The 23,040-nt window shown below is 39.9% G+C and overlaps 1 long non-coding RNA gene across 3 annotated transcripts; it reads left to right on the forward strand.

Annotated features, from left to right (window-relative positions):
- Positions 1-1,266: 1,266 nt before the first annotated feature.
- Positions 1,267-22,779, forward strand: LOC147913933 (uncharacterized). 3 transcript variants are annotated; one of them, XR_015556169.1, is made up of 4 exons: positions 1,267-1,399; positions 17,116-17,259; positions 21,518-21,816; positions 21,979-22,779. It is a non-coding gene; the product is annotated as an uncharacterized LOC147913933 (long non-coding RNA). The 3 variants fall into 3 exon arrangements; XR_015556168.1 differs by lacking the exon at positions 1,267-1,399 and adding an exon at positions 1,449-1,764; XR_015556170.1 differs by lacking the exon at positions 1,267-1,399 and adding an exon at positions 1,449-1,632.
- Positions 22,780-23,040: the final 261 nt, after the last annotated feature.

The raw sequence follows: 23,040 nt of genomic DNA on the forward strand, positions 1-23,040 counted from the left end.
GTCACAGCCATGGTTCTCAAACTGTGTGCCAAGGCACCCTGGTGCACTGCAGGAATCTCAGCATGCCATGGAGTATTCCAAATTTTACAGGGAAACAGTGATACCTGACAGTTGTCAAGACAACACTTGAACTCAATTCCAAGTAGTTTATAGTTTCAACACTGGACAGCAATTGGGGGAGCCATTATTCTGCCTACCAGTTTCACATCTACTAAAATTGAACACATGCATGACTTATGAACTGGCAATTCCACTCCTACGTATGTACCTAACAAAAATGTGTATATATATTCTGCAAAAAGACATTTACAAAATTATTTATGGCAGCATTGTTCATAGCGGCCCCAAAATGGGAACTACTCAAATGACCAAAAGTAGAGTAAGTATGACAACCGGATCCACTAGCTGAGCAATCAGATCTCCTTCAGGGGTGGGACAAGAAGAGTCAACTGGAATGCAGAATTTCCTCAGGGGCCAAACTAGAAAGTGACTCGAGGTCCAAGACTGGGGAGATGGCACATAGAGGAAAGCATGAGTTTGAGTAAAAATGGTAAACTTATGGGGCTCCACTTAGCATGGGCTCCTCTTAACACTGTGGGAAAAGCAATGCCTATAAGGAGACCTTAATTCTGGCTGAACATCTGTCACTGACAAGCCGTGTAACCCTTGGTCAAGTCCCAGGCTGAACTCAAGTTTTATCTCAAAATTAGAGAGGAAATGGTCAGAAGACGACTCTGGGGTTCCAGTCAGCCCCAACTACTCTGGTAGAAACGTCTTCCGGTCAAATTAATGGAGCTTGTGGCCAGAGGACAGGAGCCACTAGGCAGAGCCACCACGCACTTTCAGCCAGGGGACGTTTCCTCAGCTGCAAAGCGCCTGTCTTTAGGCGCGAAGGGCTGAGATCAACCTCCGCTCTCCCCGCGTAACGGACTCTGCCGTTCCCCTACGAGTGCCCCTTCAGCAAAGAGGGACCATTAGGACCTGCACACTCTACTCGGAACCCTCGCCCGTGGTCTAACACACTCTAGCCACAAACGGAGCTGCTTTTACCGAGACCATCTCCCTATTCAGGATTCCACCGTGGACGCAACTAAACGGCGTCTCCTCCCGCCGCCGCCCGCAGGCGCGCGAGACAACACAGCACTCCCGCTTCCCGACAGTTTCGAGGCTGCACTACTGCGTCTGCGCTCCGCCGAACGTGGCTGCGCATGCGCAGCCCTGCGGGGGAAGGGGCAGAGACCTCGGAGACAGTTAACTGCCGGGGCGGGGATGTTGTGTGTCGCTGCAGACCCAAGAGGGCGAAGACGTGGAGTAGAACTCGGTTAGGACTGGCTGTCGGAGATGATTGGCTGGGGAAGGAGCCGTTGAGGATCGCGTCTTCGTGTGGGGCGGGGACCCGGTGAGGAGGGGTCGGGCCTGGATTCCAGCCCTTCGCTGGCGGAGCAGGGGCGGGCCCGGAAGAGGGGGTCTTGCGGGAGCAGTTTGGCGGGCGCGGGAGGCAGGCGCGTCTCCAGGACCCGCCCCGGAGCTGGGCGCTCGTCTCCCGGGCTGAGGCCTCGGGGCTTCCCCGGGAGAGTTGAGGCCCGGCTCCCGCGCGAGGAGCTTGGTGGGCGCCGGGCCGGCCCGCAGAGGGTAAACCTGCAGAGCGGGGGCGGCTTCCGGCGTTCTCGACCTGCGCCGTCAGACTGATGTCGGGGACCCCACCCCGATTCCGAGTCGGAGGGTCTGGGTGGCGCCAGTAACTGTTTCTAAAGATATCCTCAGGTGACCCTGATGCTCGGCCAGGGTTGAAGCCCAGCCCGCTGTTTTGGGTCCCGCCGAGCTGGAGCGCCGCGTGGCTCCCCCAGTGTCGGGGGTAACCCCGGGGTGGGCCGGTGCAGGCAGGGTCGTCAGCTTTGCAAGATTTTGTCAGGTCCCCCACGCAGATCTGGGGTTGGAGAACTGACGCGGGCCTGACATAAACTAGATGCCAAGCGACCCACAAGGGCCGACACTTCTCCCTGGAGGCGTCCGCTCTGGAGAAGAAGTGCGATTGGGCGTTTGCTTGGGGAGCGGGACAGGAGGATGGAGGGAGCTGGGATGTTTGTGAGGACTGGTCCTGCAAGTTTCCGAGTCCCATGAGTTTGCTTTCTCTGTTCTAAGAACCTGGCCGTTCTTACTGCGCATAGATTACAATACAATTCTGAAAATAAGTTGTTCAGGTCACTTTGGACTTGACTAAACATCTGGGTTCTTTTATAAACTATTTTTTAGGATGGTCTAATAGATGGCAGAGCTCATCTGTTGAACTTGCTTCATTTTTTACTTTTGGGTTTTGGTAGATGGCTTTTGCTTTATTCCTAAATTCTGATGATATCTTACGGGAGCCCCATATATGGAATGAGAGAATCTCTGTTTTTTATTAATAGTTTTTTTGAGATGTCATTTACATACCACAGAATTCACCTGTTTTAAGTGTACAATTCAGTGATTTTTAACATATTTACAGAGTTGTGCAAACGTCACCATAATGGAATTAGAAAATCTTTGGCCATTTTTTTCCCCCTGGTAATTGCCTTTATTCTCAAATTTTGCACAAGTGGACATTTTATAGATACAGCGTAATATAAGAGCCTTGGAAAATGTACACCCAAATTGTTTTATACGTGAGCAAGTGAAATTAAGAGCAGAATTGAAGCAAATGTTCCTAGAAGTTGCAGGTAGTAAGACTTCTGTGTATTGTAATACCAGATAGATACTGACCATTTTGACTGTCTTGTTTGCTAAGGAATATGGCTTAAACCCCATTTTATAGATGAGGAAATCGGCTTTGAAGGGTAAGTTGCCTTAAGCTGCATAGCTGTGCTGAGGCCCCAGCCCTGTATATTTTATCTCCAAGTTTATTGGCTTTGCCACCTCATCAGCCTGGTTTTCAATTATAGTATCTATGTATTACCTGTACAACTCATTCATTTATTGAGCAAATAATTACTGAGTGGCCACTATGCCAACAACAACAAAAAACACTACTCTAGATGCTGGAGATACCCTAATGAACCAGCTAAGTTCCTGCCCTCAGCCAGTATCTGGTGGGGAGACAGTGATCAAATAAAGAACTGTATACTCTAATTTCAGATATTGAGACATGATATTTTTTAAAGAAAGGCAAACTAAGAGTATAGGGAATGGTGGTAGGAGGCAGGATCTGACTTGAGCAGAAATCTAAAAGGAGAGTTGGGGTGTAACAAAAAAAGCAAGGATTTGGTTTGAGCAACTGGAAAGGTGGACTTGCCATTTGCTGAGTTGAAATAAGGTAACACTGTGGAAAGACCAGATTTTGAATTTTAATTCAGCTTTAGATGTTTTTAGATGCTCCTTAGACATCCAAGTGGAGATATGGTATTTAAATCAATCCATGAGGTTGAATGTGATCCGGCGAAGGGAATGAGTGTAGTTAGAGGACCAAGGACTGATCTTCAGGACACTTCAGTGTTTAGAATTGAAGGAGATGAGGAAGAACCAGGAGGGAAGGTTGGAAAGGAGAGCCCAGTGTGTTACAAGGAAAGCGACGACAGCATTCAGCCTTATAAGGCTAGTGAGGGAAGTGTTATGTAGAAGAGTGGGTAATTAACTATGTTAAATGTTACAGACTGATCAAATAAAATGAAGACAGAGTGGCCCATTTGTAAGAGAATAGGAATATATAAAATCTTTGGATACAAATGTTTATACTGGTGGTTGCTACAGAAACAGTTTCTTCCTTTTTGAGGAGGTATACATTTTTACAACCCTCTTGAAGGGCAGTTTGATATCTAAAATTTAAATGTATGCTTCCTTTGACCAAGTAATTTCACTTGTAGGAGTTTATCTTAGGGAAAAAACTCAGTATTCCTGTGGTGGTTTTAAAATAAGACTACAAATTCTTTGATGCTCTTTCCTTCAAAGACTAGTGGCTAATTCCCCTCCTCTTGAGCGTGGGCTGGACTTAGTAACTGGCTTTTAATGATTAGAATATGGTGGAGGTGGAGGTATGTCTATAGTTCATAAAAGGCATCATGACTTCCTCCTTGCTCCTCCTCTTGGATCATCCACTCGAGTAAACCAGCTGCCCTGTCATGAGGACGTATCAAGCAGTGCTCTGGAGAGGCCCATGTGGGGAGAAATGAGGCCTACTCCCAACAGCCAGGGAGGAACTGAGGCCTCCTGCCAAAAGTCATGTGAGTGAGCCACCTTAGAAGTGATGTTTTCAGCCCCAGTCAAGCTTTCAAGTGACTGCATCTCCAGGTGACAGCTTGACAACAGTGCCACAGGAGACCCTGAGTCAGATCACTCAAGTAAGCCACTCTTAAAATCCTGTTAGGGGCTGGCCCAGTGGTTTAGCGGTTAAGTGCGCGCACTCCGCTACTGGCGGCCCAGGTTCGGATCCTGGGCGCACACCGACGCACCGCTTCTCCGGCTATGCTGAGGCCACGTCCCACATAGAGCAACTAGAAGGATGTGCAGCTATGACATACAACTATCTACTGGGGCTTTGGGGGAAAAAAAAAAGGAGGAGGATTGGCAATAGATGTTAGCTCAGAGCCAGTCTTCCTCAGCAAAAAGAGGAGGATTAGCATGGATGTTACCTCAGGGCTGATCTTCCTCAAAAAAAGAAAAAATCCTGTTAGATAATACGTGTTTGTTGTTTTAAGTCACTGTGTTTTGGGGGTAACATCATAAGCAGCAATAAATAATACAATTCTTTGTGAATATTACATTCTCTTGTTTTAGTTGGTAATTATTAGTATCATGCTTGAGAAAATCACTTAATTTCTTCCTGCCTTAGTTTTTTCATATATAAAGTTGGACAGTCCTTCTCAACTGTATCTTCACATTAGAATTATGTGGGCAGCTTTTAAAAAATGTATGCCTAGTCCCTATCCTAGATCAGTTAAAATCAATCAGAACTCAGGGTAGGGCCCAGGCATGTATATTTTTAAAATTTCTCTTTGGGATTCTAATATGCAGGCTGGGTTGAGAACTTCTAGATGACCTTTGAGCTTGAGAACTTCTAGATCACCTTTGAGCTTTCTTCCTATGGATTCTGTTACAACTAATACGTAATTGAGAGATACTTTCACTGCTGTAAAAACATTTCCGTGGAATTGGAATCCAAATTTTTGAGATAAGTAATCTTTGCTTTAGGACTACAAAGAATTTTGTAGGAATTCTCATTTATGATTCTTCCCTGCAGGGGTAAGTATATACTGAAGAACAAAAGTTTGACCTATTTTAAGAATTTCACAGAAGAATTACCCAAAATATGATGTACACATTTGCTGGGGTTTTTGCTTTTGGTGGGATCATTTTCTTAATGTTTTTCTAGGGATTGATGAAATCTACGTTGTTGTTTTCATTTTATTAATCAGGAAAGTAAAGAGCTGCAAGTCTTATTGGATCATTTAAAAAGTCCCCCACATCCCTCTTTTGGACCTATATGATGTGTTCACCTAGCAACAGTTGTTTCCTCTTCCTCCTCTTTTTTTTTTTGCAACAGCTTCTTTGATATGCAAGCATTCTACACTTAGTGCAAACATTCATTTTAGAGATAGCATGTCTCCTGGGATTTACCTTGGATTTGGGATTTTCTCTTGTACCTGATATGTTAAAACTTGGTGGATTTTACTTTCTACTAGATAAAGCATAACATACGATATCCTTCTAATTTGAAGTTTTGATAATTCCTATGAGTGTGTAAAAAGTAGGAGTAGGAGTCACATAAGAACTTAAAATCATAGTAGAATAATGGAGTGATACTACTGTTTTTCCATTTTACTTCAAGGTGCCAAATGATTTTCATTTTATTTTTATAAAGTTTATTTGGGAGAAGAGTATTATCACCATCTGTATAAATGACAAGCTGATTGTAAAGTTCATATGCAAATGCAAAGGACCTTGAATAGCCAAAACATCTTTGAAAAAGAGTAGCAAAGTTGAAGGATTAACACTACCTGATTTCAAGGTTTATTTAAAGCTATAGTAATCAATACAGTGTGATACTGGCATAAAGATAAATAAAAAGATCAATGGAATGGAATAGAAAGTCCAGAGAGATCCACATATATATGGATCTGTCGTTTTTTCCTATAAAGATAGAAGCACAGTTCAGTGGAGAAAGGGTAGTCTTTTCAACAAATGGTTCTGGAACAATTGGATCTATATGCCCAGTCCACTGAAAGAGAGCACTTTGACCCATATATCTTGTACCATATACAAAAATGAACTGAAGATGAATCATAGACTTAAATATAAGAGCTAAAACTATAGAAGAAAATCTTTGTGATCTTGGGTTAAAGACTCCTTAGATATGACATCAGAAGCATGATCCTTAAAAGGAAAAAATGGATAAATTGGACTTCATGAAGTTAAAAACATTTGCTCTTTGAAAAACAATGTTAAGATAATGAAAAGACAAGCCATAGACTGAGAGAAAGGATGTGTAAGTCACATCTGATAAAGGACTAGTATATAGAACATGTAAAGAACTCTCAAAACTCATGGCATGGAAACAAACAACTCAACTAAAAAGTGGGCAAAAGATTTGAACTGACATCTTGCCAAAGAAGTTATAATATGGCAAATAAGAACATGAAAAGATGCTCAACATCATTAGCCATTAGGGAAATGCAAATTAAAACCAAAATGAGATACCATTACACACCTATTAGAATGGCTAAAATTAAAAAGAGAGCACACTAAGTGTGCATGGATGTGGAAGAACTGAAACTCTCATATCCTGCTGGTGGAAATGTAAAATTGGTACATCCAGAGGCCGGCCTGGTGGTGTAGTGGTTAAGTTAGGCTCCACTTTGGCGATCTGGGGTTTGCAGGTTCAGATCCTGGGCGTGGACCACACATTTCTTGTCAAGCCATGGCGGCATCCCACATACAAAAATAGAGGAAGATGGGCACAGATGTTAGCTCAGGGCCACTCTTCCTCAAGGAAAAACAGGAAGAGTGGCAACAGGTGTTAGCTCAGGGCCAGTCTTCCTCACCAAAAAAAAAAGGGGGGGGGGTACATCCACTTTGGAAAGTGGTATGGCAGTTTCTTAAAATGTTAAACATACACCTACCGTGTGATCCAGCCACTCCACTCCTAGGTATTTACCCAAGAGAAATGAAAGCATATATCCATTCAAAAATTTGTACATGAATATTCAAACAGCTGTTATTTGTAGTAGCCAAATAAACCCAGAAACAACCCAAATATTCCTAAATGGATGAATCAAACAAATTGTGGTATAGCCATACAATGAAATACTACTCAGCAATAAAAGGAAATGAATTATTGATACATGCAACATTGTAGATGAACCTCTAAATAACTATGTTGAGTGAAATAAGCCAGACAAAAAACACTGCATACTGTATGATTCCTTTTATATAAAATTCTAGAAAATGCAAACTAATATATAGTGACAGAAAGCCGAGCAGTTATTGACTGGGCATGGGGTGTGTGAGGGGCAAACAGCAAGAGAGACTACAAAGGGGCATGAGGAAACTTGGGGATGAGATTATCTTGATTATGGTGGTGGTTTCGTGGTGTATATGTCACAACTTATCAAACTGTATACTATTAATATAGTATACCAATTATACTTCAATATAGCTATTTTTAAAAACTGCATTGAATCATTTATCCTGTTGGCAGGTCATCTTCATTTGCCTGTAGGTGGAAGGGCCCTACATAATCTCATTTCTGTATGCTTCGTTGCAAAGAAATAAACTTTTTTTTTTTTTTGTGAGGAAGATCAGCCCTGAGCTAACATCCCTGCTAATCCTCCTCTTTTTGCTGAGGAAGATCAGCTCTGAGCTAACATCTATTGCCAATCCTCCTCCTTTGTTTCTTCCCCAAAGCCCCAGTAGATAGTTGTATGTCATAATTGCACATCCTTCTAGTTGCTGTATGTGGGACGCGGCCTCAGCATGGCCGGAGAAGCAGTGAGCTGGTGTGCGCCTGGGATCCGAACCCTGGGCCGCCAGTAGCGGAGCGCGCGCACCCAACTGCTAAGCCACCGGGCCGGCCGAGAAATAAACTTTCTGAATATTAGCTATTTACTGTTGCTGCTTTGCTAGTGACTTTTCAGTGTCAATGGTGGAACTGTTTACTGACTTTTGAAAGATTTCCAAATTAAACTTGCCTGAGGAACTTGTTTGGAACGCTAGAGAGAGTAAAGTATAAGTAAAGACGTCTAACCTTTCTTCTTTAGTGATTCAGAATATGGACTGACACATTCAGTAAATTTCACATTTATTGACTGGCAGGCACACAGCGGCTGAGACTACAAATACTAATAAGAAATAGTTCTTGCCCTCAATAAACTGCGTGGAAGAGACAGACTAATATATCTTACTAATTATACCACAATGTGCAAAGTGCTTTACCAGTGAGATTAACTAGCTGTAAAAACTCTGAGCAAGTTATTGAACCTCTTGTTATTTCATGAAGTGAGGATAATAATACCACGTAGAGTTGTTGGGAGGGTTAACTGAAGTAAGATATATAAATGCTTAACACATCGTCTGACATACAGTAACTTCTCAGTAAATGTTAGCTATTATTATTATTATTTTTTTTTAAAGATTTTATTTATTTTATTTTTTCCCCCCAAAGCCCCAGTAGATAGTTGTATGTCATAGCTGCACATCCTTCTAGTTGCTGTATGTGGGACTCGGCCTCAGGATGGACGGAGAAGTGGTGCCTCAATGCGCACCCGGGATCCGAACCCGGGCCACCAGCATTGCAGCGCGCGCACTTAACCACCAAGCCACAGGGCCGGCCCAGCTATTATTATTATTGATAATATTTCTCATTGGGGAAATGTAACTCCCAACATTGTAGAAGCTGGATTACAGGGGAATGAGATTAGGGACTGGGAGATAAATTAGGAGACAATTGTAATCATTTTGGTGAGAGATGATGAGGATTTAAATTGTAGCTGTAGCAGTGTGCCTGGTGATAAGAAGGCTGGACCGTGGAGGTGCAGTTCAGTAGAGGAGAAAGGAGCTGGTAACCAATTGGATGTGGTGGGTGACAGAGAAGACTCCAGATCCTCTTAAAAGTAGTTCGTTTTGGAGGCTCTGCTTTTAATTAACGATGCTTCTGTTGCTCAAAATATTTTTGGAACATTCTTTTTTAAGAACCTGCAGTACATTTTTGTGAACATCTTTAATGATGATTTATTACTTAGTTTAGGATGGCTTGTGAGTGACAGAAAACCCAAAATAACAATAGCATAATACAGCTAGAAGTTTACTTTTCTCCTACATAAACGTCTGAGTAGGCTTGTCAAGGGCCATAGAGCTCTCCGTGGTGGCAGGGAACTGGGCTGCTTCTCTATTTGGGCTTCACAGTCCAAGAGGGATCCTAGGCAGCAGAAGGAAATCAGGGACAAAGAAGAAAGAAAGTGCATATATCCCTGCTCTATCTCTAAAAGAAGAATCCTGGAAGCTACTACATAACACTTCTGCCTACGTCTTGTTTACCAGAATATTCTACATCTAACTGTAAGACAGGATGGGGAAATGTAGTTGTTGTCCTGAGTGGCCATGTCGCCACCTAAAAATTCTAATATTGTGGGAGAAGAACAGGCCTTGTTTTACAATCTCTTTCTCATCCGCAGGCAGCATATCTTTATTTATTATGAATGGTTTTGAATTTTAAAAACAAAGCTATCTAGAATGAGTCTGATAAACAAAGCAGATTATTAAACTTTGACAAATTCTCTTCTGATTGTCCCATGACAGGTTACGGTTCATACCAGCTAACATACATATGTAAAATAGTATTTTTCATTTCTTATTCCATTGTACTCACAGTTTCATTATATAGGACTTTAAAGTAGATTGGAGCCAGACAGTGGAGGAGCTAGAATAACATGCTACGTGAGTTTGTACCCAATGCGGAATCATTACAGATTTTTAAGAACGCATGATATAAAAAAATCTGAGACAACAACTGAGGGCAGAATAAAAATCCTTTGCTTGTGTTCTTGGAACATTCTGTTCTTACTACTACCATTGTACTTGTTATGGTACAATTATTTGTCTGATTACTAGTTTTCAAATTGATCTCCTTGGTGAGCTGGGAAAATCTTGTGAGTTATTAATTTTCTTTGGATCCCCAGGGCCTAGCACATGCTTAGGACATAGATGGCAAAGTCTTAGTGGAATGAATGAAAAGGTGGCTCAAAAATGTGGTAGCTTGGACGCAGGGAGACCAGGTAGGAGGTTGTGTAGCAGTGCACGAGACAGACAATGGGATCCTGAGACAGGACAAAGGCAGCAGATATGGGAAGAAAGGGGTGGATATGAGAGACTGAGTAGAGATAAAATCAGCAGACTTAGTGACTTCAAAGGGAGCACAATAAGAATGATTTAATTAATATTTTTAAATTAAAAATATAAATGGTAAACTTTACATTTATAAAACATTTGATATAGTTTTTCAAAAAGGTATTTTTAAATAGATCTTTCATAAAATATTTAAATTATTATTTTAAGTTAATAAGCAGGTCTTAAAACAGGATCTGATGTAATTGTGGACATTGTAATATGTGGACTTAGGGATGAAGTGAATCACAAATTTTGATAATAAATAGAAACTGACAAATGAATGCCTGAAGGGAAGGACTGGAGTTGCTCAAGAAGTGCTTCTTTTTATTTTTATTTATTTATTTTTATTTATTTATTTATTTATTTTGTGAGGAAGATCAGTCCTGAGCTAACATCCATGCTAATCCTCCTCTTTTTGCTGAAGAAGACCGGCTCTGAGCTAACATCCATTGCCAAGCCTCCTCCCCACCCCCCAAAGCCCCAGTAGATAGTTGTATGTCATAGTTGCACATCCTTCTAGTTGCTGTATGTGGGACGCGGCCTCAGCATGGCCGGAGAAGCGGTGCATCGGTGCGCGCCCGGGATCCGAACCCGGGCCGCCAGTAGCGGAGAGCGCGCGCTTAACCACGAAGCCACGGGCCGGCCCAAGAAGTGCTTCTTTTTAAAAAAAATAACTCCTGGGGCCGGCCTGGTGGCATAGTGGTTAAGTTCGTGCTGTGCTTCGGGGGGCCCGGAGTCCTGGGATTCAGATCCTGGGCGTGGACCTATGCACCACTCATTCAGCCATGCTTTGGTGGCGTCCCATATACAAAATAGAGGAAGATGGACACAGATGTTAGCTCGGGGCTAATCTTCCTCAGCAAAAAGAGGAAGGTTGGCAACGGATGTTAGCTTAGGGCCAATCTTCTTCACCAAAAAATAATTAATAATAATAACTCCTTTAAAATTGCTCAGATAGGTGAAAAGTTTCCTTCATGTAATAAGGTAAGAAGAGGAAAATACCTAATCCTAGAGTTTAGCACAAGTTAAAACATTTCAAATAATTATCAACTGGTGTTATGTGAAGCAGAGTTCCCTTAACTAATTACCTCACTCCTTTTCTTTAGAGAGAATTTGCTAATTAGTATTACAGTTAAATAGTTGTATTCAATTCTAAGCAGTTTTAGTTTAATGATGCTGTATTTTTTAAGGACATCCCTCCACACTACTTCAGACTGCAGAGCTGATTTCTCTTTAGAGTTTTTGGAACTGCTTCAGCAAACCCAGTGTCAGATTGCCAGATATTATCAATTCCTTTCCTCCATGGTGGGAAGATGGCAATCATCCTATTAGAATTGTGCAAGGTTGAGAATTGTAGATCAATTTTAGCAAGCGTGTTTTTTGGGGGAATGGAACAATATTTTAAAGAATGGTTCACATGTAGGAAATGCACATGCTCTACTGAGTTCTCTTGAAGAGGCAGCAACAGGGGGAAAAATACATCACATAACATGCAGGTTTCTGGAAAATCCTTTTACCCTTCTTTTCTTCAAAGTCTCTCACCTCCCAGCAATGCACACACCCCTCTCTTACCACCAATCCCATTTTTGGTCTCTTTCCCAAATCCCAGTCTGACCGGCTCTCCTGTGTCGCTTATCCCTTCTGAAAGCCATCCCTCTTGCCCTCCTTCCTGCCTTTAATATCTCTTCTTGCCTTTAGAAAAAATAATCAATTCAAGCCTTGTTCTTTCTACTGACTCTCCTCTATACCCTTTTTTCTGATCAGCACAAGTAAGGCCAGGAACCAAGTGATATAAATCCAGTCTCCTCTTTTGATGAAAAGGCTGTGAGCATACTCCCCTATAGGAAACATCATAGAGCAAAATGTGTATGGCCCAGAGCAGCAGGTATTAATGTTCTTTTCTACTAGGAATTATAGAATTCATTATTGGTACAATTTACTCTTTTAAAAAAGTTATATGATTTTAATGTTGAGAAAATCACCGGTTCCAAGCCATATTTGCTAATTTGATTGTGTGTGTGTGTGTGTGAGGAAGATCAGCCCTTAGCTAACATCCATGCCAATCCTCCTCTTTTTTTGCTGAGGAAGACTGGCCCTGAGCTAACATTTGTGCCCATCTTCCTCCACTTTATGTGGGACTGCTATGCCACGGGGCTGGCACCCTAATTTGATTTTATTTTTAAGATGTATTGAATACTGGAATACACAGATTTCAAAGAGTTGACTTTAATATATAATTATATATAAATTAAATACCCATCATGATTTTAAAATCATGAATTTTTTAAAATCCATAATTATAAGTGATTTAAAAAACACTTTCCCTTTCTCTTTAGGTAAGGAATCTTCAAAACAAACTTCTCATTAAAATGAACTTACATTGTAAGAGTTGAAGTCTGACCTAGAAAGCTGCAGGGAAAATAATGCCCACTAGTCATCTCTGATAATGTCTGTGAAATATGATATCAAGGACCTAGAGAAACATATTACTTTTCTAACCAGAATTAAGTCTTCAAAGAACACCAATCAATATTCAAAGTCTTGAAAAAGGCAAGTAGGATTTAACGGAATGAATTATAGAACTAATATAGGGAATTTTCTAAATTCAAACATGTCTCTTGTCATAAACTAGCAAATAACATATGAACTCCATACTCCTGATTGATCAGTTTAAATCTTATAGAATTTCACTTACTGCCTAATCTAACATTATTACAATTTTTCATTCTAAGACTTGTGATTATTTTGTCAGTGTGTATAGAGAGGAGATGTTTGATCACATGCTTTTGTTGATAGCAGGAGAAAAGTCATTAATTTCCTTCTTATAATAAGGGTAATATTTAAGAAAGTCACAAAACATGAAAAGCTTTTCTATCCAGATTTAAGTTCTGTTGCAGACCATTTCCATTCTATGGTCTATATGTTTACTATAATGTCAGTCCAATTGATAGTTTTCATTTTCTTCTGGGGTTTGCGTTTCCTAAGTCACTTTTGAAAAGAAAATATATAGGGACCTGAAACTGAAGCAGGAAACAAATTTTTACTCAAATTGAGAGGTTAAACTCAGTGGGTTGATCAAGAGATCAATGTGTGTGTGTGTGTGTGTTTTCTGGTTGTGCAGACATCGTCTGACATAAGATGGCTGAAAAGTTCAAGTGAAGAAGTAATTAAAAGCAATTCATCAACCATAGCCACAACTGCAAGTATAACAGCTGACCAGGCACAGCCAACTCTTCAGCACAACGTCGATTAAGGCTACAGAGTGAGGCTCTAGGGACCTTTGGTTTTCATCCTCAGAGCTAAAGAGATGGGTGGCTGTGTAGCACACCGTGATTCTTTTCCTCAGTACTTCATCGTTGTACCAGTGTTGGAGGAGGGAGAGAAGGGCTGGAAGCAGGTCCTGTGGAGTGGACTCGAGGAGACGGTGCAAAGGATTCTTCTTAGCCTACATGTGGTTTCCAGCCCCTTTAGCTGTCCTCTCCTTCAGGGAGGGCTAAGTTGACTGAGATTCTTAGGCCCAAGACTTTTTGCTTGTTCTATAAGTTACTAAAAAAAAGTGTATTCAAGTCCTCACTTATGATTATGGATTTTTCTATGTGTTTATTTAGTTCTATCAAAATTTACTTTTCAATTTTGAAGCAATTAGCATACGAATTTAAGATTTCTTTCTATTGGGCCAGCCTCGTGGCTTAGCGGTTGGGTGCACGCGCTCCGCTGCTGGCGGCCCGGGTTTGGATCCCGGGTGCGCACCAACGCACTGCTTCTCCGGCCATGCTGAGGCCGCATCCCACATACAGCAACTAGAAGGATGTGCAGCTATGACATACAATTATCTACTGGGGCTTTGGGGGAAAAAAAATAAAAAAAGATTTCTATTGAATTGCCCCCTTTATCATTATGAAATCTCACCCTTTATTTCATGTGATATTTCTTGCCTTACAGTTTTCTTTGTCTGATATTAACATAGCTAAACCACATTTCTTTCAGTTGGTGTTTGCATGGTATGTCTTTTTTCATTCTTTATTTTCATCCTTTTCTATGTCATTACATTTAAAGTATGTCTCATAAACAGTATATAGTTGAGTTTTGTTTTTTTAGCCAATCTTATAATTGTTGTCTTTTAATTGGAATATTTAGGCTATTTACATTTAAAGTAAATTCTGATATAGTTGGGTTTAAGTCTACTAGATTGCTATTTATTGCATATTTGTCCCATCTATCCTTTGTTCCTGTGATGGTTAGTTTTATGGGTTAACTTGGCTGGGCCACAGTGCCCAGATATTTGATCAAACATTATTCTGGACGTTTCTGTGAGGGTGTTTTTGGATGAGATTAACATTTAAATTGGTGGACTTTGAGTAAAGCAGATTGGCCTCCATAATGTGAGTGGGCCTTATCTAATCAGCTGAAGGCCTGAGTAGAACAAGAAACTGACCTCCCCTGAGGAAAAGGGAATTCTACCAGCAGACTGCCTTCGGACTTAACTGCAACGTTGGCTCTTCCTGGCTCTCCAGCCTGCTGGCCCATCCTGCAGATTTTAGACTTGACAGTGTCCATAATCACATGAGCCATTTTGTTCAAATAAATCTCTTTCTACATATGTTCACACTTCCTATCAATTGTGTTTCTCTGCAGAACTCTAACTAATATTTTTCCTTAATTTTTCCTTTATCACTTTCTTTGAATTAATGAATATTTTTATTATTGTACTTTTCTTTTGTAATATCTTTTAATAATATACTTTTGTTATCTTTAGTGATTACCCTAGACCTAGAGATTAAAGAAACGCATACTTGATTTATGATCACTTACTTTTTTATTTTTTTTTTAAGATTTATTATTTTTTTCCCCCAAAGCCCCAGTAGATAGTTGTATGTCATAGTTGCACATCCTTCTAGTTGCTGTATGTGGGACTCGGATTCAGCACAGCCAGAGAAGTAGCGCAAGGGTGCGCACCCAGGATCTGAACTCGGGCCGCCAGTAGCGGAGCGCGCACACCCAACCGCTAAGCCACGGGGCCGGCCCCTATGATCACTTACTTTAAATTAATGCTTTTACAATTTCTCCCCCCAATTAAGAGCCTTATGATAGTTTAACTCCATTTAACTACCCCACACCCATTGTACTATTTTTATCATGTACTTACTTTTACATATGTTATAAATCCCACAAGTCTTTATTGTTATGGTCATTCCTAACTGCTAGTACTTATTTCTATTTCTCCACACATTTACCTATTCCTATTCTGGTGCTCTTTATTTCTTTCTACCATTCTGTACTTCTAATGGGATCATTTTCCATCAACCTGAAGAATTCTATTTAGTGTTTCTTATAGTACAGTTCCTTTAGCACCGCATTTCTTCAGTTTTGTGTGTGTGTGTGTGAAAACTTCCTTATTTAATCTTCACTTTTGAATGGTATTTTCACTGGGTATAGAAGTCTAGGTTAGCACTGTTTTCTTTCAGCACATTAAAGATGTCATTCTGTTATTTTCTTTTTTTTTTTTTTTGTGAGGAAGATCAGCCCTGAGCTGACATCCGTGCTAATCCTCCTCTTTTTGCTGAGGAAGACTGGCTCTGAGCTAACATCTATTGCCAATCCTCCTCCTTTTTTTTCCCCCCTAAAGCCCCAGTAGATAGTTGTATGTCATAGTTGCACATCCTTCTAGTTGCTGTATGTGGGACTTGGCCTCAGCATGGCCGGAGAAGTGGTGCGTCGGTGTGTGCCCAGGATCCAAACCCGGGCCGCCAGTAGCGGAGCGCGCACTTACCCGCTAAGCCATGGGGCCGGCCCATGTTATTTTCTGACTGCTTTAGTTTCTGTTGAAAAGTCAGCCATCAGTCTTATTGTTGTTTCTTTGAAGGTAATGTGTCTTTTTTTGCCTGTGGCTGCTTATACATTTTTTCTGTCTGTAATTGTAAACAGTTTGACTATGATGTGCCTTGATGTGGCTTTATTTATATTTATCAGGCTTGAGATTTGCAGAGTTTATTGAATCTGTGGACTGATGTTTGTCATCAGGTTTAGCAATGTTTTAGTCATCATTTCATCAATTCTGTTGTCTTTCTGTTCTTATTCTGGGACTCTACAGATATCTTAGATCTTTTGAGTGTATACCACATATCTCTAATGCAATTTTTCAAATTCTTTTTTTATGTCTGTGCTTCAGCTTACGTTATTTATTTTGACTTGACTGCAAGTTCACCAGTCCTGGTGGCTGTAATTCTAAGGCAGAAGAGGACATAGAAAACATGGAAATAGGACTAAACCTGTAAACGTGCTTTAGAATAAAGAGATATTACCATTCCCTAGCAATTGGTATTCAAAGCAATATCCAAATATATAATAGCTATTTGTATATCTAAGCTGTTTATATAGATGATGACAAAACAAGTTTTCATATACATTATTCTTCATTGTAATATAGTTATCTCTTATCCCTTTCTCCTTTTCAAATCCCAATTAAAGAGTCCTATTCAGGAATTGTTGTCATAGAAGTACTTTAGTCCATGTATAATGTCCTTATCATCACAATATCATCCTATTACCAAGGCAGATATTTCTATCCAAATATTCTCTTGAAATGCTGTTTTCTGAAATGACATCCCTCGTGGCAATATTTGGATGACTGAACAGCTATTTTCATTAGAAATCCACTTTGACTATATGTGTGTGTATATGTATATACATACATATTTTTTAAGGGGGATATTTCCTTTTATTATTTTAACTGACATTTGAAAATTGTTTTAATTCTTTTAGTTTATTGACACAGGATACATCTAGTTGAAAGAGAAAAGGCAGAACAAAAAGAAATCCGTCTACATCTGTTGGCAGATGCCAACAGATTCACCCCATGTGTGACTTGAAAGGACAAGAAGATACCATGCGTATTTTCAGATGAAGGTGAGAACAAGTTTTAATCAATTTTTTTTTTTGAGGAAGATTGGCCCTGAGCTAACATCTATTGCCAATCTTCCTCTTTTTCTTTTTTCTCCCCAAAGCTCTAGTCCATAATTGTATGTCCTAGTTGTAGGTCCTTCTACTTCTTCTATGTGGGATGCCACCTCAGCCTGGCTTAATGAGCAGTGAGTATGTGTGCACCCAGGATCCAAACCGGTGAACCCCAGGCTGCCGAAGCAGAACGCACGAACTTAACTGCTATACCACCAGGCCAGCCCCTTGATCGATTTTTGAAGAAACAGGATTTTTGTTACCTTGTGTTAGTTCAGGAGATAATTGGTAAATGTTAAGTAGTTTGTTGGTCCTCTTCTTAATGGAAGCAGTACAGCACGGTTGACTGGAAGCCTTTCTGCCTTTCTGATGTAGGGAGAGAACATGCAAATAGGGCCTGAAAAGGAGGTATAGAGGAATAGGGCTGTGAGAGAGCTGAGACTTGACATGGTGGTTAGAGAATGACATATTGGAGTTTTAAATTTCTGGGGTGGAACAATTCCTGCTGATGACAAAATCTAGGGTTTTTTCTGAATCTGAGTGTGAGTGGTTGAAGTGGGATAGAAGCAGTCATGTGCTGGTAAACTTGGCCTCAAAAAAAAAGTACCCCGATTTGTAGCATTTTTGTGATGTATATACTCCCACCATGGCTGATTTCAAGCTACCAACATAATGTCATTGAGTGTGGAATTGGAAAGAGATGTGAACAATCAGCAATCCAGAGCTGGAATGAACTGGCTTCAATAACACATCACCGAGTATAGGGGCAGGTCATTAGAATTAAATAGGCAGATGAATCACAAAGCTATATCGTTGGATGGGTCATTTACTCTGGCTACTGAAATCTAGGATTATGGCATGAGTCAGGTATAGAAGAAGAATGTGAGCCATGTCCCCAGATCTTCATTGAGTGAAGAAGAGTTGGGGAGTGGTCAGTAGATAAGAATTCATAAGAAGAGTAGGTTTTATAGAAGCCTATTGTGGGAGGATATTGTCAGGGAAGTAGTGGAAGTGCCCTTCAAATACCTTCAACTCTAACAGCTTGTTTATGTAATCTGTATGTAAAGTAAAGCTCCTCATGATCCAATTTATGTGTGGGGTTCCATTTATAAAGGAATAATTCAGTACTCAAAAGTCGTTGATAGTAATTCCAATCTTAATTTGCCTCTTTCAAGCAACAAAGAGATCCAAAATCCATAATTCACAATAATACCTTCCATTTTCTTCACTTTTCTCACTATATCTCTCACATTCTAAAATCTCTTTCTCCTGTTAAAAGAAAATTTTCCACAGACATTTTATTGATCTAGTAGGCTTTTATTCAGCCATTCATGAATCAGGCAGCATCCAATCTAGCAGACAGAGAGGAGCTCCAAGTTGCTGTATAAAATGAAAGACTTTTCTAGGCAGAAGGGAGCAGGAACACGGAAGATGTACCAGGCAAAAGAGGACTGGTTATTGCAACGTTACTTTCCCTATATGGAACAAAGGGAAGTCTTGGAGCCAGGTCAGGTCACTTGTGCTGAGCAGGCAGGCACTGATTGGTTGACCTAGACCTTCTTTTTCTGGGAGAGCCTAGCGTAGAAATTTAGTTAAATTTTGTGTTGGTGATATGGTTCCTAGCTCCATCATTACTTCTGTATTACTGGCACCCCACCACAAGGAAGAGTTTTCCCCTTTCTGAATTCCGCTTGAGAAATTATCTCTTGACTTCCAGCTATGGCAGAAGAAGATGTAGATAACTCACACTACATCTTCATCACTTTTCCCCCACCTTCCCAGTAAAGTTTTTTAGTTCCTCCATTGGTTATCTTTGTGACTTAAATTAATATACTGACACTTTTTTCTTGTTCTGTCAACTATCTATGGCATCTCTTGATCTTTTGTTTAGTAAAACGAGGATTTTGTTGTCCTTGCCCTTTCCTTTAGTTCTCATCCGCTATTCTACTTCCAGACTTCTGTCGTTTAAACTTCTACTCTTACATTGTTGAGGTGGTTATTTACACAACCTTTTACAACCATTATTAAGTCACTATGAGATTATCCAATTTGCCATCAAGTTTCCATTTAATGGCTTTAGCATTCATTGATGATCCTTGCCTTAATTAATTATTTCATTAGGAGTGGCAAAATGCTGATATTTAAAACTATAGTATTTGTTCTGCATTTATTAGCTGCTAGGCTCTGTTATTCTAACCATCCTAATTGTTGTGAAGTACAGCTTCAGTGTTTTCACTCATGCTTTAAATGGCTCTCCACTACCCCACAAATTAAGTTCCAGTGCTTCAGTGTTATATCCAGGCCTTTCCTGTTACGTTTCCCACCCTTATTCATCTCCCTCACTCCTCTAGATACTCTATGATCCTGGAAAGTCTTCTTGTGCTCCTCACAAATTCCCCACTCACCTCTACTTCTCCCTCAAAAGTTCCCCACCCACCCCTGCTTCTCTGTCTTTGTTCTTGCTTTTCCCTCTACCTACATTGCTCCTACTCCTGTGGAAATTTTAGGACTCCAAATGACTCCAAAGTCCTTACAATGGCCTCGGAGTGGCCTACAACGTCTTATACACTAGGGTTCCTATCTCCTTGGACCTCATCTACTGCCTTCTCTCTCTCATTCTCATCATGCCGTTCTTCAGACACCCCTTTCACTCTTCCACGTCAGGCCTTTGTGTTTGCTGTTCCCCTGCTTACGGCTCTCCCTCCAGATACGTGCATGACTCACTCATTACCAGCTCCTTCACCAGCTCCTTCAAGTATTTGCTCAAATGTCACTTTCTAGCTGAGGCCTTCCCTGACCACTCTCTTTGAAATTGCAACACCTCCTTCACCCTCCCTACACTCACTGTCCCCCTTCCCGATTTTTTCTACAAAGTACTTATCTCTGTTGAATATATACTATATGATTTATCTATTTAATTTATTTTCTCTCCCACCCTAACCCCTGCTAGATATAAGTTCCATGAGGACAGAGATTTTTATGTATTTTGTTGACTGCTGAATCCTTACAGCTAGAACAATGTTTGAAATTTAGCAGACATTCAGTAAATATGTCTAAAATATTTAAATAAATTTGCAGAATGAATGAATGAATGAATAACCAAACATGCAGTGAGGTGAATTTGTTGATTGTTGAATGAACGAATCCATTTTTCAAGAACCATCTCAAATACCATCTCTTTTTGGAAAGTTTTTCCTGGTGCCTCGGTTCATCTCTATCCTAGATGATCTCTTTATTCTCCAATTCACGTAGAATATGCTTATACTTGTTTTGGCACTTACATTTTATCTTATGATTATAGTTATTAATGTCGTGAGTAGACACTATCAAATTTATTTGTATCCTCAGGAATATGTAACACTACATTATATATACAGAGTGCACCAAATAAATACATATTGAATTGAAATACAAATACAATCATAAATTCATTTCATTTGTTTTGTTAATTCTTATTCTTTGGACTTTTCCTCTTCTACCCTATTCTTGCCTTAGAAAATTTTTATTCTTCTCTCACTTATTCACTTAACATAGGCCTCAAAAACTCTTTTGCTTCTTTGACATACTTTTTCTAAACTGCATGACATTCATCAAACTCTGGTTCAGAGCATTATGCTGGGATTTAGAAGTCTTGTATTCTAATTCTCAACTCTATCATGAACTGTGATTGTGACCCTGAACTTGTATATTTTTCATCTGTAACATAGAAATATAGAATCTTAGAAGTGGAAGCAGTATTCAAGTTCATATGCCGATTTCTCAGTCAACATTCTTTACAGATGTTTATCTACTTCTATTTAAATGTTTCCAATGACAAGGAACTTACTACCCAGCCCCCCAAAAAACGCCATTACATTTTCAGATAGCTCTAATTATAAAAATGTTCTTATTTTTATTGAGCTAAAACCTACTGTTTTCTAACTTTTATCTTATTACTCTCCTTTAAACTTTTCCTTCTCCATGCTCCATTACTGAATTCTAGAAATGATTTCCCAGAACCATCATTTCAACACCTGCCACCAACACAGTTTGCTCTTTTGGGGTGTGTCCTGTTGTCAGTTCTATGATTCAATAACTCTTTCTTTCTATGGGGGGTTTTCTGTCCTGAGGTTTCATGCTATGACTGTATTTATATTTCAAAAGAAGGGAAATACATGTCTTCATATTAAATTCCAAATGGGAAGTTTAATGTGTGTGTTGTCATATTTAGGATAAGGGTGAAGATATCCTGGCCAAGAACTTTGAGAGAGACAACATGTTTCACTCAGAAGGACCAAAAGAAGAGCAGAAAATTTGGGATAAATGTGAACAAGATTTGATCCATAAGGAAAAACAAATAGACAGACCTCCATATTTATTCAGCTGGGAAACTAAAACTGCATTCCCACTATCAGAAATTCCTATCAGCTGGCTATTCTTAGCAACAGCGTTGTCCCCATACCAGCTACGGAGGAAGCTGTGAAAAACAGGATTTGGGAAATTGGTGCAAATGAGCAATCTTGGAAGTCTGTAAGTGTACTGACAGAAAAGTTATTCTTTCAAATTTGTTTCTTTTTTAAAATGTAGATTTTAATATTAGCCAATTTGGTAAACTTTGTGGCTCTGAATTTTAATTTTGATTTTGTCGCTATAAACATAACTATCAGGAAGTGTTTTTTTCTTTTACTATAGAGAACAGAAAGTCTTCAGTAGGAAATTCAGATGCTCACTCAGCAAATGGAGCAGCTGTACCATCTTTATGAAGAAAATGTTTGTGAATCATCACAAACTGAAGAAAAGTGTGGGAAACAAAAAAAAACCTTGAATATCTGGAAGGAAAAATTGCTTTCCGTGAGTTTTTTCAAGAGAGATTTGACTTAGATTAAAAAAAAAGACTTTCCTGGGCCGGCCCCGTGGCTTAGCGGTTAAGTGCGCGCGCTCTGATGCTGGCGGCCCGGGTTCGGATCCCGGGAGCGCCCCGAGGCACCACTTCTCCGTCCAACGCGAGGCCGAGTCCCACGTACAGCAACTAGAAGGATGTGAACCTATGACGTACAACTATCTACTGGGGCTTTGGGGGGAAAAACTGAATAAATAAAATCTTTAAAAAAAAAAAAAAAAAAAAAAAAAAAGACTTTCCTGAATTATCGATGTTAATTTGGGCAATGAACATGATCATACACTATTGTAATATTAATAACTTTAATTTTACTCATTTGTGGAAAGCTGATAAAACTATTGGTATTTCACTTGAGATTGGAAAAGTGAGGAAAACAGCTGTAAATCTTTAAAGTAATGCTTCTAATTTTACCAAAATCCTTTCCTTTTTCTTATCTCTCGCTTTTTCATTGTGTACATATTTGATATTTGTTGTGAGAGCACTTATATGTAATTTCTGATGTATTTATAAAGAGGATTATAGGAAAAGGAACTCAAAGGAATGGCCCTCTAATAGTGGAATTTCAGGCACTTTGGTACCTAGATATGATGGGTATTGGGAGGGGGCCTTGATGATATCCTTTAATAATGACTATGTAGATCATTGTCTTTCTACTTTTTCTTTCCTTGCATTTGTCAGGACAAAGTCATTGCTAAAACGGGATGGGAAGAAGGATGTGGTATCATTTATTTTCAGAAGATCCTGATACTAGTTCAATACCTTCTTAGAAAACCGCATGTCTTACCCAAACCTGTGTTATACTGTTTTGACGATTGCTATGCTATCTTATTTCACGTTCACTCACTCTTTTGCTC

This window comes from Ceratotherium simum, chromosome 24 (genome assembly GCF_057802395.1).
Source record: "Ceratotherium simum simum isolate JZ-2026a chromosome 24, ASM5780239v1, whole genome shotgun sequence".
NCBI classification, from domain to species: Eukaryota; Metazoa; Chordata; class Mammalia; order Perissodactyla; family Rhinocerotidae; genus Ceratotherium; species Ceratotherium simum.